This window comes from Sipha flava, unplaced genomic scaffold (assembly GCF_003268045.1).
Source record: "Sipha flava isolate LNK unplaced genomic scaffold, YSA_version1 79_pilon_pilon, whole genome shotgun sequence".
In the NCBI taxonomy this organism is placed as follows: domain Eukaryota; kingdom Metazoa; phylum Arthropoda; class Insecta; order Hemiptera; family Aphididae; genus Sipha; species Sipha flava.
The window spans coordinates 111959-133100 of NW_020273620.1; the positions used below are offsets into that span (position 1 = coordinate 111959).

General features: G+C 27.5%; 1 protein-coding gene across 1 annotated transcript in view; it reads left to right on the forward strand.

Moving 5' to 3' along the window:
- Nucleotides 1-289: 289 nt before the first annotated feature.
- The window catches only part of LOC112692993, a 348829-nt gene continuing 327976 nt past the window's right edge, over nt 290-21142 (forward strand). The window contains exons 1-3 of the mRNA XM_025567839.1: nt 290-643; nt 2875-2901; nt 4546-4699. The gene's annotated coding sequence lies outside the window, so the exon portion shown is untranslated. The remainder of the gene's footprint in view (nt 644-2874; nt 2902-4545; nt 4700-21142) is intronic.

A 21142-nucleotide genomic window follows, 5' to 3' on the forward strand; every position in this document is an offset into this window, starting at 1 on the left:
TCCCCGCGCGTACACAATACACGGTAGCCGTCCGCGTCATTGTCTCGTACGGCGTTTTTCCAGCCGTGCACAGCACAGCACACGCGGACACGGACACCGTACGGCGGCGGTCTAGGAGTGATGGTAATAGGTGTTGATTTTTCGCCCGGTGAATTAACGATTGGTTACCGGTGGATCCGAGAGGTGGCGCGGCGCGTTACCGTGTGCTTGCGTGCTTGCGTGCCATGCGGGCGTGCGTGCGGTCGCGGCAACCGAAAAAACCGCGCATTACACATCGCACCGCCTCGCACCGCCGTGCTAGACGCGGGACAGTCACGCGTCGCGCCTCGTCTCGTGTTGGCTTGCCGCGCTGCGATCCGCCCAGCGGCGAGCGACGAAGCGAGCACACCTGACCGGTACGACGACGCGTGCACCACATCATTTCCCATTGTACGCGCGGCCCCGTAGCAGTACCGCGGGACGCATCCAACGCACGTGCTCAGTGCACAGGGACGCATTTTAACGGTACACCCGTTACGCACGGGACGCTGTCGCGTTCCCGGCCGTTCCTCCGGAGACCAAGGGACACACCATCATCCATCGCTCCACTGCGTCCACCTCGCTGAAGACGACGTCGCCGCGGACTACCGCTTCGCAGCCGTAGGTATATATTACACACATATATATACATATATATATTTTAACAGATTTCCCAAACATTTAACCCGTATCCGTACGTTCAAAAGAAAATATTTTACGTCCGACCGTTTGTTTTATTTGAAAATACGTAAACACGTCTACGAGCATTTATATGTATTATTAACGAACTGGCGTATAAACGGCCCGACGACCGAATTCGGACCCGAACATTGTTCACCGTCTTCGAAAACGGTGGTTGTGTTATTACAATGGATGTGTGTGTGTGTGCGCGCGCGCGCGATTGGAGGAAGGAGGGGGTCAGTGGCTTTTAGGCATTACAATTTAGGTGGACGGTCCCGTGGTTGACCGGGGGCGTACTGGTACTAAGGCTGAAAAAAGTTGCAGCAATTCGCGTTTAGCACAGAAGGGTGTTTCAAAATCTCAGTTACAACGCAATATACTTAACATTTTTAGCAGTCGTACTCGGATTTCATTTTTAAGCAACGAGAAACAGACGTCGGCGCCACCGACGGGGGGGGGGGGGGCACTTGAAATATTTATGGAATGGCTTACGCGTAAACGTAGGTCATGACGCCGAACTTTACGTTAACAATCGTCTCATCTCGCTCGCGGTACCAGCTGCACAGTTTATCTTAGATAGCTGTCCTAGTGTTCAAATAAGGTGTTTGTTCTCGTGTCGGAACGCTTGCGTAGACGGTTGTGGTGGTGGCGGGTTCTGGACCACGGGTGGGCAACGGGACATTTATTTCCTAGGATTCGAAACCGATTTTATTGTAAGAAGTACGCACTCGATCATACGGCGGAAGTTTTTGTACCAGCTGTCCGAGGCCGAGGTCAACATTTTGACGTGACACAAATGCCCGCGTTAGTTATAAATGATAACTAATAAACAATTGATTGTCAGGTCAGGTTAAGATATCGTGTATGTAAAATATTATTGATAGGGGGTAATAACGGTGACGACACAAAGTGGTATCGTGATGGTGCACGCAAACACACTAATATACCATTTACTGTCGCAGAACAATCTATACGTGATTCCAAGCATACGACTCGAATTTTTCATTATTTCTAAAATATCTATTAAAAACCGTGGCACGCTATGTTTTCAACAACTATATGTGCACAACTATTTGGCATAATTGTAGATTTTAGAATTTACAGATTTTTGCGATTTATACGTTGATCTTTTTCTGCTCTCAATTCTAAATTGAATCCTAAACCGAGGTGAGGTCAAAAACGATGGCGGAATAAATAAATGGAGTTTCTAGTCGTCGAAAATTTTACGCCCAGGTGAAATACGGTATACGAATGTGATACGGATGTTAGGCGAAAAATGTTAGGTGGGATGGGGGAGTGGAAACTTCTGAGCTTGGAGAAGAGTACTGGAGGTAAAACAATAGTGATGATAATATCATACGCGTGGAATAATGTTCACGACCCATTATAATTAGATTAGTAATCAGACCGTACATCGACAGTTGTGTGTATATAATATTATACATTATAATTTATACAATATAATCAATATAATTTATAATTTTAATTATAATATATAATCTTATATAAAATAATTTAAGAATTTGTGTATGAAGTATATGCGTTGCTTTCTTTTTTCATACTTCTTCGTGTAACCTCCAGTAGCAGATTTTCGTGTTTATAAAAACATCACACATTTCTTTGCATTCAAAATAACAAATCTATATTATAATATGATATTTAGTTTTTTTGTAGATTATATTCTATTATAATCTAATCTTATATTTAATGTCACTTAATTTACGTCCATTTCTGCGCGAAGCTACATGGAATGTCAAAACACCAGATGAATATTCGAAAGATTCACTAAGATACTCATTGAAAGTCATAGGTACTCATAATGTAATGATTTACGATTTTAATCACTAGATTAAGAAATGTATAGAAATTTTGTAGTGAATATAACAACAAAATCCTCCCAATTTAATAAAATTATTGATTACGGAATCATTTGAAACAATTGTACGTTATATTTCTTATTAAAAAATTGAGACTAACGGTTGCGATAATTGTTTAATTTTAAAATTAAAATAAATTAATATTTTAAGATATTATTTGACATAACAATTGCTCGAAATATTTTTAAGGTATGTATTTAATTTTATTTGTGTACAACATTTGAATTCGTATAATTATGAATTATCTTTTTCCATCAATAATTTTCAGATTTTTATTTAGTAATTTCTATATTTACAGGACAATCCATTAAATATTCCAGAGCTGGTAAGGAATACAATTACATTTTTATATTTCTAAAATATTTGAACGAATTAATAATTTAATTAATTATTAAATTATTCTAGCCCTTTCAGACCGGAGTTTCTTTTTAGTGGAATAAAAATTTGTTTTTGCATATTCATTTTACTATGGGCTTTATTATAACAAGAGAAAAAAATGTTAAAACCTATTTTTTTTTTTTTTGGTTTTCTAACGAATTTAGGAGCATGTTCTCTATAAGTGACATTGAGTCATAATAGTTGTTAAAATATTTGAAACGGACATAAAATTCTAAAATTTTGAATAAGTAAATAACGCAACATAATATAATAAAATACATATTTATATTAATTTTATAATAAAAATAAAATCAAACAAATTTTTGTGTGTATTATTTACCAAGTATAAAAAAAAAATGATCATAGATTACCTATGTATAATAAAAAATAACAAATATATTGTACATTTATTCATGAAAATGAAAAAAACAATTGCTTGTATCATAAAGACATATGTGTACATTTTTTTGCAAAATATTTCTTTACACCAATTTGTCCAATTTTGATATGTTACAATTGCCTAATAAATCAAAAATGTCATGTTCGAGTAACCCTCTAGCCATTTAGTATATAATAAATAATTAAATAAATATAATAATAAAATAATTATCATAAATATTATAATATAGGTAATATTATATAAATGTATAATATATTTCAATAGATCATGATAAATAATAATGCTAATTTGTATAAAAGTTATTTGGTAGTACTACTACTACTAAGTACACGTAATAAGTGCGCGTAATAATCACAATACAGCACGGCGTCGAGGTTACGATTACGAAATACGACCGTTGCGTCCCAATGTCCACTTTAAGAGATACGTACAAAACATACCATAAAATGAGTTTGATCAAACTGATTAGATTGGGGATCAGTTCAAAATACTACAGTAGTTGTTAACGAATGAGAAAAAAATATATTACCATTATCGGTTATTAAACTACGAACATTTGTACACACCATTTTCAAGAAATGAATACCTAACTGTGAAATAAAATCGGATAAGAATGTATATATACAGGTATATCTGAGAATTCAAATTCCAAATCATTTATGGAACTATTTTCGGATTCTACTGTGTTTTTCCTATAAATTCAATATATGATTGTATACCAATATATACCAATATACCAATTGTAATAAATATAATAATATACTGTCTCTTATAGAGGACACTGGGTCTGAAAGGGTTAGGTGATATTTTGGTTAAATACTAGTTATTAGATAAGTTAAAAATATTTCTAAAGAATTGGGGAAAATTAAAAATTAACAATCTGGCCCCCATCTTAGAATATTTAGTTTTTAATTTTTTCATAATAAATGAGGTAATATTTTTTAATTTATTACAAGCGCATTAAGCTATATAAATAAAAAATAATAAATTTAATTTGGAGGATTATATATAATATGACGTACTAAAGAAATATTATATGATATACTACAGTACCACCTATAACTAAGTTTATTTATTTGTTTCCATAACGGGATAACACAACAACTTTATATTTAATTATAATGTTAATATGTTATATAACTACATTAAAATAAACTCAGCAGGTACAAAGCATATGTATTTGAGTTATAGGCACGACGGTTACTCATTTGATAAACGCATCATGAGACGCAGGGCATGATTTCGGCCGTGTTTGGTGCTCTACGGAAGGGAACAAGGTAGAAAGCAGCCACATTAATTAGTAATGGCTGCGAAAAGAAATTATGGTGAATTTATAGAACACAAAGTAATAATAATAAACAGATCTAATTAATACTTTTATAGTAGTATATAGATGTGTAATTAGTTCGATGCCCATATATTTGTAGTAGAGTGCAATATTTCTGAAACGTTAACGTATACTATAATTTATAAACAATTCGTTTATAACCTGTGACAACTGACAAGTAAATAATACAATCGGTATCACGGAAATATAAATCCCAATGGTATCCATGGAATGGAATGAAATTGGTGAGAATCTTATTTGAATTGGACGTGTATGTTTGTATAGGACGTAATACTGTGTTGCTTTGGCTGACATTGTTTTTTTTTTTTTTTGCGATTTAGATTCTGAAAGGTACAGCGAGGAATTTAACATAGTTTTACAATTGTATACCTATTCAAGTTGAAATTTGTATTGTATTTATTTGGAAAATACGTTTCAGGATAGTAAACAATAATACTTAATTTTAAAATTAAATCTTCTCATAAGCATTTTAAACATGAAATTGGATTAATTGTTAAATTAATGTAAAAATTTAAATGTTCGGTTTTATTTGAAAATGACAAAAACAGTGAAATTGTACGGTTAGTTATTCTGAGATGTTCATATAGAGCAGGAATAGGCAATTGGTGGCTCGTGGGCTGCATCCGAGTCGAATACTTTTTTTATCTGGCTCGTGCTACTTTTTCAAATTACTTCATAACATTTTAGCGTTTATCAGTATTTAATTTTAACTATTTTATCGTAAAATGTAGGTATTATATTTTTCTATAGTATTGGATTCGAGCTTAATCATGAAATGTCTAAATATAATGTATAACCATATTTGTTAGCCAATATAGCTATAGGTATTTGACACTTTTTTATTGTATTGGTTCAGTCGTAAAATCAAATTATTTAAAATAAATGCTAATTGTCAATTTTAATGACCTTTTATTCAGTTTTGCTTTCTATACTATGGTCCACCAGATATTAAAGTTTTAAAAATTGGCCCTCTAGTTACTTTGAGTTGCTCATCCCTAATATAGAGTTATAATGTTAGCTTTTCACAGCAGAATATTGATTAAAAAATTTGTACTTACTACCAAATATTTGTTGAAAATATTACGAGTTCGGTTTTAAGAACTACAATAATTACTCTACTGGGGATATTATTTTAATTTATCTTTTATTTTGATTGAAATTGTAACTTTCGATGTTGTATTTTGTAATTTTAATATCACGTCATTTACAATTCATATCGTATCTAAAGAAAGTTTAATATAAATCATAAACCTTTGTTTACAATGGTTTTTTGTTATAATATTACAGTAATTTGATACTTTAAAAACTTCATATTATTACTATTATTATTATCATACTTCAAATTTTGAATCGCGATTTCAGTGTATCGAGACAATAAAATATAGCTTAAAGTTGTGTTAGACATTTTTCGTGTTTCAATAACTTTTTTAATCACGTGTACACTTAAATTATCGAAATTTAGTGAACATTTTTTTATGAATTATAATTTTCTATTTTTAAAATAATAAAATGTTGCATATTATTTGTCTTGAGATCTTTGTAAACGATTTATAAATATCGACACCTAAATTTGCAGCGAATTTTATAGTTCCATTAAAATTGTTATTGCATAAATACGTTCTACAGAGTGACAATAATATGTTATTGAACTAATAATACCGACCATAGAATAACTGTTTATTAATATTTATCACCAATAGTTTTTGCAATTTGAGACCTGATCAAAATATAATATACATATGTCCTATCTACGATTTATATCGTACCTTTCGAGCTCCATAAAATCGGTGTTACTCGCACGTATATATTTATGCACAACATTATGTTCGTCGAATTCATATTTATATCACTACTCTAATAATGTCTTTGTGTCATTAAAGCGATGGCGTATGATTTACTCAAATCAGTGATCTGTCCTCTCCAAATCCCCGAAGAGTATTTGGTTTTTATCATTGCTTATTGCAAATGTGTTATTTCTGATAATGGCTTCACAGTTCACGTAAAAATTAAGTTAACAATTGTTTGCCCATGTATTCCACGCTTTGTGTAAAGTGTTTGTTCACCAAACATCAATGAGACCCCAAAATAATGCCCATCATTCAAAGGCTTCCGTTATTGAGAGGGTTGTTACACATCATTATATAATATAATTGACAATGGAATTAGAAAAAAATAAAATGTCTATTCTTAAGAGGTTTTTGTTATCGATAGGCTTTCGTAAGCATGTACTACTTCGTCTGATTGTGTTATATTTATACCCCTACTTGGTTTTGTATATACGAAATTTTTTTAATACTAATCATGAAAATGTTCGAAAGAATCAATTGAGAATATATCATTAAAATAATATATATAAATGCAATCAATATTTGACTTCTATTTCTAAAAAATGGCGATTGATATATCAATATTTTTGATTTAAGTGTTCTTTAAAAATTTTATTATAAAATTGAGTGTGCTGTTGCGAGTAGGTTAGAGATGGTTTTGTAATGGAAAAAGATGGTTTTATTTTTAATAATGGATTTGACGGATGTTACATACCGTTATGTAAATAAACTAAAAGGTTTTATGATCTTACTCTCAATTGAACAGTTAGATTGAACCATTATTTATATTTTATATTATGGTTATTATTATATAAAGCAAATATACAGTCATTCTATAAACTCAAATAAAAACTAATTTAAAATTAAAAATATTTTATTTTTATTTTTATTAGATTAAGTAAAATAAAATGATATAAAATGATGTTGTGGTGGTCTTTTCTATATTATTTTGATTAAATATTTGTATCGTATAGAGGCGTTCTATAAAATTTGTTAAATAAATATAGAAATTATTTACCTTAGAAAGCATTCATATGGTCAATGATCCGAGAAATTATTTAATTTCTACCCACTATACTAAAAGTTGTATAGCTCAAAATTCGAATTATGGAGGAAGGTTTATATAGAATAATAAAAATAAAAAAATATTTTCCCTCGCTATATAGACACGCATAGAGACAAAAGAGTGAAACTATGTAGCTTACAGGCATTGAAGAGCCTATTTAAAAAAATCACTAGTCGAATTGGCCAATTTTACAATAAAAATGTTAAAAATAAAAAAATAAAAAGTTATACTCATGTATGTACAAATATAATACAAAGTCAGTTCCATAAAAATATATATTCTTAGTCATTTTGAATTGTAAAGTAACTTAAACGTGCATTCTCATATTACACATGTATGTTTTATGTGGATAAACGTTCTGTTTTATATTTTAGAAAATATGATATTTATGTTCTACTAGAATGGGAAAATAACTAACAAACTACAATAAATAAAAATAAAGAATTCCTCACTTGTTTTTTGCTAGGTAGGCCATGATAGTTTATAACCTCTTATATGGTCTTACATAGTAATCTGTATAGCTTGTCATTTGAACTTACTGAGATATTGACTTTTTATTTTGATAATAACAATGAATTTTCCTATGTCTACCAACTAAATGTATCAACCAGTTACGTTGAATTGTATATCGCCAGAAGATAATATGTTACGATAGAAGTTTTTAATATTTTTTTATGTTCGAAAAATATTGTGTTTAGAAAAAAAAAAGCCAAAGCGTCTATTCTACATTTACAGTTATATGTATTCGTAATGGCCGTATTGTTTCAAAGCCTAAAAATATAAAACAAATTCAGTTATAGAGTTAGGTTATTAACATTTTAGAATAGGAAAATTTATTATAATATGAAAGTTTGACATTTGGAGTCGAATTATTTGCTATTAATATTTTAATTCATGTATACTTATTAGGTATACCTATGTAGATACTTTTATTTTAAATTTATTATTGATTAAAAATAAATTAAATCATTGTCGATCATTTAAATGACTACCAAAATATCTTCTAAATTATTTTAATTTATATTTTAAATTTTAAATTATTTTATAAAAAAATAGACTAATTATACAAAATATAAATACCTATAATTAGAGATGTTAAAATACGGTATTTTATTTATTTTTTGTATAATCATATTATATCGGTATTATACTAGTATTATATCGTATAGAACCTTGTAGTACCTTAAACTATAAGGAATTTAACAAAGGTTATCACGCTATTGTTAATTATGAAATATAAATTATTTTAAAATGGAATAATTGAAAAAAATGGCTAAAAAGTTAGAAAAAATTAAAAAAAAACACATAGGAAATACAAGAATTATTCACCTAATTCACCAAATTAATATTTGGTCATGCTTTCGATTTGCAATGATATAGATGCATGATATAGGTAACATACGTATGTATATTATACATAGAAATACATATTTTTAAATAGAAATAAAGATAAAACTATACTTAATACTTTTATAGTTTATCTATCTCATTTTACCTATAAATAAATAATATTTGAATATTATAATAGCACAATAAATTTATTTTAGTAATTTTTAACACATGAATTCTAAATGGATACGATTACAATAATATTGTATATTTTTAATTTTTATAATAATACTGTACTTTATTGGAGATCCATTCTATAAGTACAACTAAAAAAATAATAGTTGAGTTACTAAAAATAATGCTTTCATTTTTTTTTTTTTATATTGTCTGTATAAAATAATTTTACACCATGTGAATAATACCTTCTATAATATAGTTTTATACCACTGTATAATACAAACTCACATTACTACGTATAATTATTATAATATTGTTTTAATATAATGCAAAATATAAATTAATAATATTTATTTTAAATTTAATAAAAACAAGTAATTAATTTATATTTTTTTCTTTTTAATATTTTACGATAAATTATAAAATAAGTAATATTTATTATTTATTTAGAGTTATTAGATTTAAATAAAAAATCAGCTTTGCGAGTGGTGGCTGATATGATAACTAATATAACTTAAAATTATTATTTTTTCTTCCATAACTGGATATAATTTAAATATTTATTTATTATTTATAAACAGAAAAGATTATGGAAGTCAACATTTCAAAAATTAAAATAGCTTAGCCAAGATTATTAAGAGAAAGCCAAAGTATTTCCAAAAGATTTTAAGAACTGAGATTTTGTATGAAAAAGTATGTCAAAGTAGTTTTTCCTATGTACAAATTACTTTCCAAACACTTTTTTCACACGCATAACCATACTTATACGTGTAGGTTTTGGAAATATTTAACTCTATTCCCAATTTATCCTAACTTGTTGTGGTTATAAAACTTATAAATAAAGTGTTGACACATGATACATGACAATAATCGTATAAGTTTAATACTTCCGTAATTTTTTATAAAACTGTTATTAAAAATAATATAATATTATTAGTTTCGTAATCTACATTATAAATAGATTTTATAAGATTTGTACTATATATCCGATTAAAAAAATAATAATAGCTATCAATGATATCCTGTTTCATTATTTTATACCTGAAAATGATTTCTTAAATAATTATAAAAAAACAATTTAAAAATTCTTTTAGAAACATGGAATTTAAAAATATTTCAATTTATATCATATAATTAGATACTTACTTAAAGTTAGCAAATGTTGTCGTGTAAATATATTGTTAACTAATACCTAGCTAAAATTTGATTAAAAATAGTTTTTTCCAAACATTGACTAATGTAGAATCACATCCACTTTTTATAGAGATTCGATAACAATTTTTTTTATTTTATTATTTTTTTTTTATAAACTTTTCTAGTTCAATTTCCAATCTAATGAGATATTGAAAACCACTTTTGGTATAGTTATACTACTCAAAAGAGCTTATGAAAAAAAAATAAATATATATATAAAATGGAAAAGCATAAAAGTGAAATCATATATTTATCTTTTCTTTTAAAATTGAGTAGGTATATCAATATTCAATAATATTTTTGTCTACTTGAAACAAAAAGTATTGCATCACATCAATAAATCAAATCATTGTTTAAAATCAGTTTATGTGAACCATTTTATTTATTGAATAAATTTAATTTTAGCTCGTTATATATATTTTCTAAAATGTATTTATTGCTATAGCTAACTTTAGTAGCCTAATTTTTCTCATTTTATTAATTTGCTTATATTTAGTATTTGAAATAAATAAAGTTATATATATAATTTACAAATGAAAATAAATTCTGGATCTTGAGGGAATCCTCGCAATTATTTTTTAAAGGTAATTTAATATTTTCTTTTATAAATTATGCTTACATAAACTATTTTATAATTTTTTACGGTCATCAAATAAGTATTGTTTTTAAATAAGTTTTTGTTGGCAATTTTTAAATATTTAAAAATAAACGTTGCAAAATCCATATTACTGATTACTATAAATTGTTGAACATCACTTAAACTTATCAAATACATTTAATTGATACTCGTATTGTATGTATTTTTTTAAAAATATGTTTATCTTAGATATATCTAATATTATTTAATTAAATGTGTTTATTGCTTTAGCCATTTTAGTGGTCCACTTTTTTTCAGTAATCTTCATGGTATTAGTTCGGTTGAGGTTAAGTAAGGCATTTACGTCGTGCATCTTTGTACAACTCCACTTATATTTAGTGTTTATTATTCCAAAAGTAATAAATTTAATAACACTACTGAAGATACCTACGTGTATATTTATATTATAATAAATTATTTCGTGTATACTCAAAAACCTATTCTCAACATCTAGCAAATTTGTCTTTCTACTCAAACACGTTCAGAACCCTCCCCAAGGAGGTCGAGTGGAAGTCATTGTGGATTTTGTTTACCAGCTGTAGTCATTCAAATTGAAAGAGAGTGCTGTATTATTTGTTGACAGTAGATGGGTAAAGAAACTTAATGAGGGAAGCGCATACAGTTATATTTATTTATCTCGCAAATAAATATTAATTTTATTTCATGTAAAAGTTTAAATTTAATTCATCTATATGAATATAAACATCCATGATTGCAAATATTGACATTAAAAATAATATGAACATTAATAACGGTATTAAAAAAAAAAAATGATACGGATAGTGTTAAATCTATTATTTCATCATGTGGAATATATTCAAATGTATAGTATAGTAATTTAGCATTTGAAATTAGAGGTGTAATTAAGGGAGGTGGTTGAGAGGGATATACCCCCCATAACATATATAATACCTATATTTATTTATTAATTTTTGGCTATTGGGATTATGTGTTTTGTCATGCTAATATAATAATCGTATTAATATAAAGAAATATATAAATAGTTATGCACATGGAAAATACTTATAATAAGAAACAACAAATGGCGACTGCAGCTAATAAGTCGAAAAAGTTTTATGTAGTTATTATTGTTGAGATTGACGGTTGACGTTATAATATAAAATATTATTTGTACAATTGTACATGCAGTGCTCGACGGTTATTACGTCATTAATGCTTTTATAATATTATTATTAAAATTAAAATTATTTATTTTTCTATAACTGCAATTCTAACTCGTTATTACACTATGAAAAATAAAATAAAAAATCTAATGAAGACAAAAATACAAATAATACTAAGATAAGAATAATGTAATTGGATTTATTAAATATTTAGGACATTTAGTAATGAATTAATTAGCTATTTAAATGTTCTAATAAGTATAGACTATAGGTACCCAATAATTGTAATTTTACAGGAAATTGAGAATGATCACCATTTATTCAAAGATACTGAATATGAAATTGAAAAAGACAATAAATTAAATCCTACTAAATCCTGATGATGTGATTGATGAGTTGGCTAAACAGCCAAGAAAATTAGAATTTATAAACAATACAAAAAAAGAGCTGTGTACATTATATTATATAATAAACAATAAATTATATAATAAACAATTTAATTTTAATATATTCAATATTTATATCTTGAAGAATATATAATAATATAGTATTGGTACTAAATTCTGTAGATTTTAAAGCAACACTAATACTTAAATAGACATTTTTTTTATATTGGTAGATTTATTTTCTAAAGAACTCTGTTTGAAAAGTTATTTTGTTCCTAAAATTTTTCTTCAGTCCATTTAAGCCTGTATATTTAATGAGTTTTAAATGATTGAAAAGTACACTTTTTTTTCCAAAAACTTTAATAACATGTACAGGCTGAGCTGTAGCAGTGTTGTAATGGTCACGTAAATACCAAATATTATGCGCATCAAGACTTATATTTTACTTGACTAGTTTTGCTGAAACTTGTATAGTGTGTGATTTTAGAATTTCTAAGAGTCCTTAGATTTCTAGTATATCATAGAAGTCAAGAGTTATCTCGCAATGGTCTTGTTGAGAATATTTTTAAATTGTATTTAGAGTACGTAGGTACAAACATAGGAAAAAATGTCGGAGAGGTTTTGAAAAAATATAGAATGTAAAATGTTGATAAATAGCATACTTTATTACTCATTATATATATATATAATATACTTTATTACTCATTATATATATTTATTTATTTATTTAATTCGCAAGTCTCTCGGGAAACGTGGAAATAACTATTACATTTGTAGGTCAGATTATTTTTTTATAACATTATTTTTAATATTTCGGGAAACCTCCCTGCGTTCACGCCAACAAATTCATATTCGAATATTTACAGAGATATTTGGAATATGCATTCGAAAGAATATAAAATAAATTTATTTTTTAAATACAAATACTTTATCAAAAGTATTTCATATTTCTAAATACTATTTAATAAAATTTCAAACGGGCAAATACTATTTTTTATAAAGTTATGGGAGAGTGATATTTTTAAATTTTGAAAGGCTAATATATATTAGAAGTCTCGATTAAAAACGTATAAGTACGTGAACACGAAGTCCATGTACAGGTAAACGAAAAATTCGTAATTACGATTACTTAATACACGTGAATTTACTATCCGTATTCACGTATTTTAGCATTTATCACTGCGAGTATGAATATTTGTGTAATAATATATACAATATTCTACATGATAACCAGCTTTTACGTACATGTATATATAGAACGAATTAATTGATTACTGTTTATTATTATTATATGTTAGATAATCGATATAAATACTTGTATATATGAAATCAAACTAGTACTTACCTATATCGCTGATTTATAATATTTTGAATTGTTTTCCGTCATCTCGTCCACATGTTTAACCATAAAGTGCGTACACACTATATGGTTTTAAATATTGGTATGATTATGTGCTCGTATCGTTCGTTTATTCTCTGTAATTGTGAACACTCTTTGTGTACTTCAGTTCCAAGGCAATGACTAGTATGAATGAATTAGTTATTGAGTGCGGATTTTTTTTTGCAACTATTGTTTGTGTCGTTTTTTGAATTATAAGTATATTTAAATTAAAATCCGCAGTATTCAAATTTTAATTATTCATGTGTTTATTTGATAAGCCCAACAATAGTGATTTTTTTCGACTTCACTAATAAGCTTTAAAATCTTTTCATCAGTGAATTCAAATTTATTATCGTAAATTTTCCTGCAATGAAGATATAAATTATATAATAAATTAAATAAACACGGGCGTACATAATTTATGGAAATATTTGTCAACACACTGAGCGGACCAAAGTCCACAAACTCAATAAACACAAGGAAATTCAAAAAATCGTCCAAATTGATAAAATTACTCCTTTGATGTACCGCTTCACCCGTAAACAAAACAAATAATCATGAACATCGATTCGGTGTGTTTAGGATTTTCGAAAAAATTCGTCCACACTATTACGTTTAGTTTGTTTGTCATGTTTGTGATTGTCAAGTTTATATAATGTTCACATATTGTATGGACGCACCTTATAAGTTAGGTTAGGTTAAGTTAAACGAGTATACCTATAAGTATATATAGTATTAGTACAATTCAGCGCATAAATAAATTATATTTTACGTTCTTCAGTCAACATGTCGTTAATTTTATCCTTGTTTGTCAAATAATATATTTACAATCTTACAGTAATGGGTAGAAAAATAAAATGGGTTTGGGATCAGTGCCGCAACTACATACTATGGGGCTTGTATGCAAATCTGAATTTGGGGCATAAATATTTTTTCAAAAAAGTATTTACTTACTATAAATAAAATATGTTAACCGGTATTTATATTATGGAAGGTAGTGGATCTTTAATTTTAAATGACCTGCATTATTTTCTGTTATTTCTGTTCTAAGAATTAGTATTACTATAGGATTATAAATACTTTAGTAATATAATAGTATTTATAATCAATGGTATTGCATTTGGTCATTGGCAACGAGTTAGTAGTTGAATATGTTATTTGATTATAAATATTTAATAATATAATACATCTGTTTTTTATATTTATCAATTTAATTCAGTTAAAATGTCTACAACCAAATCCATAATAATACATCATGTGGGACCTATAACGGTTCGGGGGCCAATGTGCAATGCACACCTTGCACACCCGGTAGTTGCGACACTGTTTGGGATTATGGTAAATGGAAAGGAGATAAGGCATTTTCTGAATTAATGAATATTCTTGTACTGATGAAACAACTGAATCTTTAATAATACATTTAAAAATGATGTTAAAAATTAATCAACTAGAGACATCAATATCCATTTTTTTTTTAGCTTTTACAAGTCATTAAGGCCTTTTGCTGCTTCTATCAAAGCCTTTCATCGGTTTCTGTTGTCTGCATCCTCAATTCTTTTCGTTTCATCTACTTGAATTCAATATTTCTTTACCCGATCTAGCCGAATATCCAAAAGGTATGTACATTAAAATTTAATAAATATACATTTATGTCTAAAATAAGTCTTGCAAAAACAATTAAAACAAGAGTTTTTATGGAAAAACAGTTTTTGAATAAATCGATTTTGTTTTTTTTTCGTTAAACTCTAAAACTAATAGTCGTAAATACTTGAAATGTTCACCAAAGGTTTATGTTAGTGTTTTCTACGTATATTATGTTTTTCAAAATATTTAAAAAAAATTGATATATAAATAAACATACTAACCTAAAATAATCACTATATTTTTTTATGTGCATTTAAATTTCAAATATTGACAAAATTAATTACAATAGCGACAACCATTAATACTCTATTATAATAAAAAATTTTTAATAATATAATAAATACACTGTTTTCAAAAAAAATATAAACCAATACATATAGATACATTGTACCACAAATCACAATCGCTGGTATGATTGATCGTAGTTTCAAATAGTATTTTTAGTTGGCTTATGTAATTTTTTTTATTCATTTAATTATACTTATTTGACAGTAATCGAATTTAATTGAAGAGAGTTTAATCATGCCATAGATAAAAATAAAATAAATATACCAGTAACTTTTATTAAATTTGCTATAGATTTTTATAACGAATAATTATAAAATACATTTTAAAACACTAAATTAAGTGAATAGGTACATGAAAACGTGTACTTACACGTAAAATATAGATCTCTATTATATATACTAGTATATGTTTAATAATTTGATCTGCATAAATACTTGGATTTAAGACACACATAGAGGTGCATGGGGGGGCCTTGTATTCGAGCACCCCAGGAATGTTGTTAAAAGGGCTCTAAAGTTTAAATCTATGTGTAAGGGACCCGTATTTTAACTGATGTTACTCAAATGAAATGAAATTTATTTTAAAGTATTTGGTAAAAAATAAATTATGTTTAGTAATCAGAAAAATAAAATAAAGTTTATCGATGGTTAAGCACACACATGTGTTAAGTACAAATTTTGTGTAAAATGTGTTATGTAATAAAATAAATATTTCAAATTGTGTATTTTTATGAGGTATATGAAATACTCTTGTAACGTCATATAATATTGTGGTCAGATGTTGTATTTGCTCTGGTATCTATCCCATATGTGATAAGAGCACTTTGAATGTCATTCCTGAAAAATGCATACATTTGTACTTAACATATTTGTGCGCTTAACCATCGTTATTACTTTTTCGTACAAAAACTTATTAAGATAATATAACAGCTATAATATACTACAAAAATACAAATCATAAATAATTTAAGAGGCCTGAGAAAAATATTCGATATTACGAAAATATAGGATAAGGAAAACATATTCATTAGGACAAATATACCACAATATTAAATAAAAAATTAAAGTTATGTTTATTTAATTATTTTTATGTTATTATTTATTAAAATACCTTTTACACGTTTTGTTAAGATAGGGTTCAAAACTATTGTAGGCACCCCCTGAAATATAGGTCTGCGCATGCCTATGAAGACACAATAGACACTGAAGTAACAGAAAAGAATTGAAAAGAAATATTTTAATTTAATTTTCGATAATCGATTTAGTCCATATCTATAGATGTATAAATATATGCATTTATAGGTCCTTTTTTTTTTTCTTTCTTAGTTACCAGTATAACTATTTAGATTAGAAATTTCAAGTATAGTTCCCATTTTAGTGAACATAATAATGATATTATGAGAAATAATAACAATAAAAACATTTGCTTGTTACATTGTATAGTATATATGTATTTATGTGCTAAAGTCTGTGCGCGTGGTACGCGTAATTTGTATAATTATTTTCAACACGCTCATTTATTTTGCGGCAACGGTTCAAATTTAATAATACAATTCAAACGTTAACGGCTAGGAAACCGCAAGCGCCTACTCTTTGCTACTCTTAGGCGCCGCACACGGTTCACTATTTTATTCTGGGATATGATTAATAAATCGTGTCATCAGTTAGTTCAGTGATCCCTAATGTAGGTGATACCGCCCCTTGTGGGCTTTTTTAATTTTGAGTGGGGCGTTTTACTTAAGGGGGTGCCAAGGGGGGCAATTAAACTGTGGCTTTTAATTTTATTATTCAAAACTTATTGCAATAAAATGTTTAGGCAACTGCGTAAAATCAAAAATGTACCAAAATAATGTACCAAAAGTAATTTACAGAATTATGCAGGTATACACACTACAATATTATTAAATAATAGTCAAATGGTACATAATCAAGAAATAGGTTCGACATATTTGAAAAGGGAGATTTAAGACTGATGCTGATATCCATTGAGCTAAGTATAATTGTATTAGTAGGAAATCATCAATCTCAAAGTATTCACTATTCAAAAGTAATTTTTCTGTAATTATTTAACTGTCAATTTTATATTATATTTATGTAATTAATATTTCCAGTAGATTTAAGAATGTAGTTTATCAAAATAAAAATTGTCTATAAGGTTTTATTTTTAATTTAATTAAACGTCTGATTATAAAAATTAAACTATAATTTGTTTATTTATCGGGGAGGGGGGGGAGTATTTTGAAAATCTAAAAGTGGCGTTGAGCAATAAATGGTTGGGAATTACTGGGTTAGTCGATAGCTATGTACAGGCCCGTGCGCAAACGGGGAATAGAGTAAAAATACCTCTCATTTTCGAATAAATATAAATTCGTTACCTGTCGACCATAAAACATGTATTTTGCGTGTAACCCATCGTTTTGCATTATTATAATTATTGTGTTTATATTTTCTTTCATCTATACAATTTTGATACTGTGGTAATTTAAACTTTGATTACCAAATAGTGGTAGAAGTATTATATTAGATTACATACATTTCGATTTTAATTGACAAAAATACCAAATAAATAGTTTGGAGAATAGAGGAATAAATGACGTGGATGGATAAAAATAAACATTAAAAACGGATGGACGACATTAGATAGAAAATATTTTGTAAATAGCTACAACATTTCGGATTAGAAATGAATACACGCATTGAATGTCTAGTATAATTTCCATCACCTTATTTTTATATTTAATTTATTTTTTATTCTAAACGTTTGAAAACGTCTTTACATGTGAAGGGCAACATTTTATTATACGCATGTTATACTGCATTTACATTTTTGAAGCTTTTTGAATATTTTTAAAAGATTAATGAATACGACACAAATTATAAGTAAACAGTGTTAATTAGGATATATCCTGTAGACTCGAAGGGATCACACAATGTCGCATTACCGGAGTTGAAATTATGGTGTTACTTATTCAATGTTTATAAGACATCAGAACAATTCTAAACAAGATGGTAAATCTTGGTTGTGAATAAAATAATTTAAACTTCAGTGTGCTATTAGTATAAGTACCAAATGTGTAGAAATAATAAGTTTGTTTTTTTTAAATATCCAACTGAACAGTCATGTAGAGGTTTTGGTTCATGTTTACTCATTAAATGATAAAACAATTAAAAATTAAATGATTAAAAAAATTAGTATTTCAATTTTAAACCTTTGTGATTACAAGTTTTTAAGACGAATCTATTACTATTAACTATTTAAGTTTTTATGGCGTGAATTATTTAGGGGGGGGGGTTGACATGGTAATCAGCCCCCTTCCGGGTTATTTTTTTTTCACAGACTTATTTTATATTTTCGATATAGGTAAGCAATCATAAATATTTATAAGTATTTACTATCAAGTACTATATATATCTTTGTATAGGTAGTATGTTTCTTGATAATAGACATAATAAAAATAATCAAAGACATAATCAAACCATAGATCATGCAGATGATCTAAGAATCAAACACAAAATCAAACATAAATTTGTATTATCAATAGGTTATCAATGAAACAAGGCTATATCTGGGGGGTCCAGGGTGTCTGGACCCCCCTCGAAATTTTTTCAATATTTTACGAATGTTTAAAATACTTATTTATTTATAATAACAACATAAATATTTTCAGTTAAAAAAGACTTAAGCTCCAATTAATCATTCACTGCTTTTAATTTTATATCATATCATATGAAAATATGATATTAATTTTAATATTCTTTTTTTGTTTTATTTTTAACCTAATATCAAAAGTTGAAATCCAAATTTAATAAAATTACAATATACATGTTTTGGACCCCTATCGAAAAAAATTTCTCGATACAGCCTTGCAATAAAATACTATGTGCTTATTACTTTTAAGTTTTAATGTTTCAAGTTATTTTTTTTAAATAATATAAAATATAAATCTTAAATGGTGAACTTATAAAGTTTCTTAATTTAGTTGATATCCTAAAATGTATTTTTTATTTTTAGATTAAAAACATAGTTAAGATCACGATCATAGATAAAATATAGACTAACTGTACTGACTTTATTGTACACATATAAACCCAATATTATAAATATAGGAAAATTCATTAATAGTTTTATAAATGAAAAAAAAAAGAATGTTAAATTATTATTTTAATTAATATTTTTGAATAATGCATTTTTATACATAAAATGAAACTAATGTCCTACAGTTAATTATAAGCGTTGTACTTCTTTTTTCATAAAATTCTCAGATTACGGTAAAATATTCATTATCCTTTATATATCACACATAAATATTCCTATTCTCTTTCCCCCTTAAACCAGCTTCAGATCCATTCTTGAAGTCTTGTATTCACGGCTTACTATTAAGTACCAAGCATTAATAGAAAATTGGACAAATTTAATATATTTTCAAAATATCAATTCTTAACCTCATTTATGCATATTAAACATAACACATATTTCAATCTGTTTTATAATTAAATGTTCTTGTGTTATATAAACTATATAACTATTATTAAATTTTTTTAAGAATTTTTCATCAATAGATATTATTTAGAAAATAGAAATTGACAAGAGGTATGAGAAAAATTGGTCTATCATTTTAGGTAACAAACTCCCTGGGGATCAGTCTAGAATTAACAATGAAATGAGATGTAGGGTAGTTTTTTCTGATTTTCAAAAATAAAATATAGGTAATAATTCACAATAAAAAGGTCTATAATTTTGTCAAATAATTTTTTTAGTCAGAAAGTTTAATTGAGTGATAAATAATTATTCATGCATTGTCGGTGTGCATTTTAAATTTTTATTATTTTTGGTTATGGATGGGATACGAGTAAGCCTATAATTTACTTTCTATATATATTTCTATGTTTATGGTTCATACCCACGTTGCAGAGTTCAAATACGTCGACATCTCAGTTTGCCGATAAATAACTAGTTTTATATAATTTTTAAAACTTTTACATTTATTAGTAATTTTTATTTATCGATGATTATACCAGTTTTATTAATTTTTAATAATATTTCAAATTCACCGACCAACTTTCCGATGAACAGTCGTCATGCGTGCACGTGTTTTTCACCGCTCAGTCAGATTTCTTTGTCTCTCGCTCTCGTGTTCATTTCACTCGTTGAAATGTTTACGTGAATAACCAGTTAATTTTCTACTCAAGTATACGCGAATATTTTAAGCGTCCTGGTTTTTTTTCAAAAATTAAAAACTTAATTTTTTTTAATTAACCGGTAAGAAAACAATTCACTTTTCATAGTCCACAACATTACGCAACCAACACGCGATAGCGCGACGTGCAGAGCCGATTACCGGTAACAAACCAGCTCGTCGTTATCTACAGCACAGTCCACAAGCTCGCA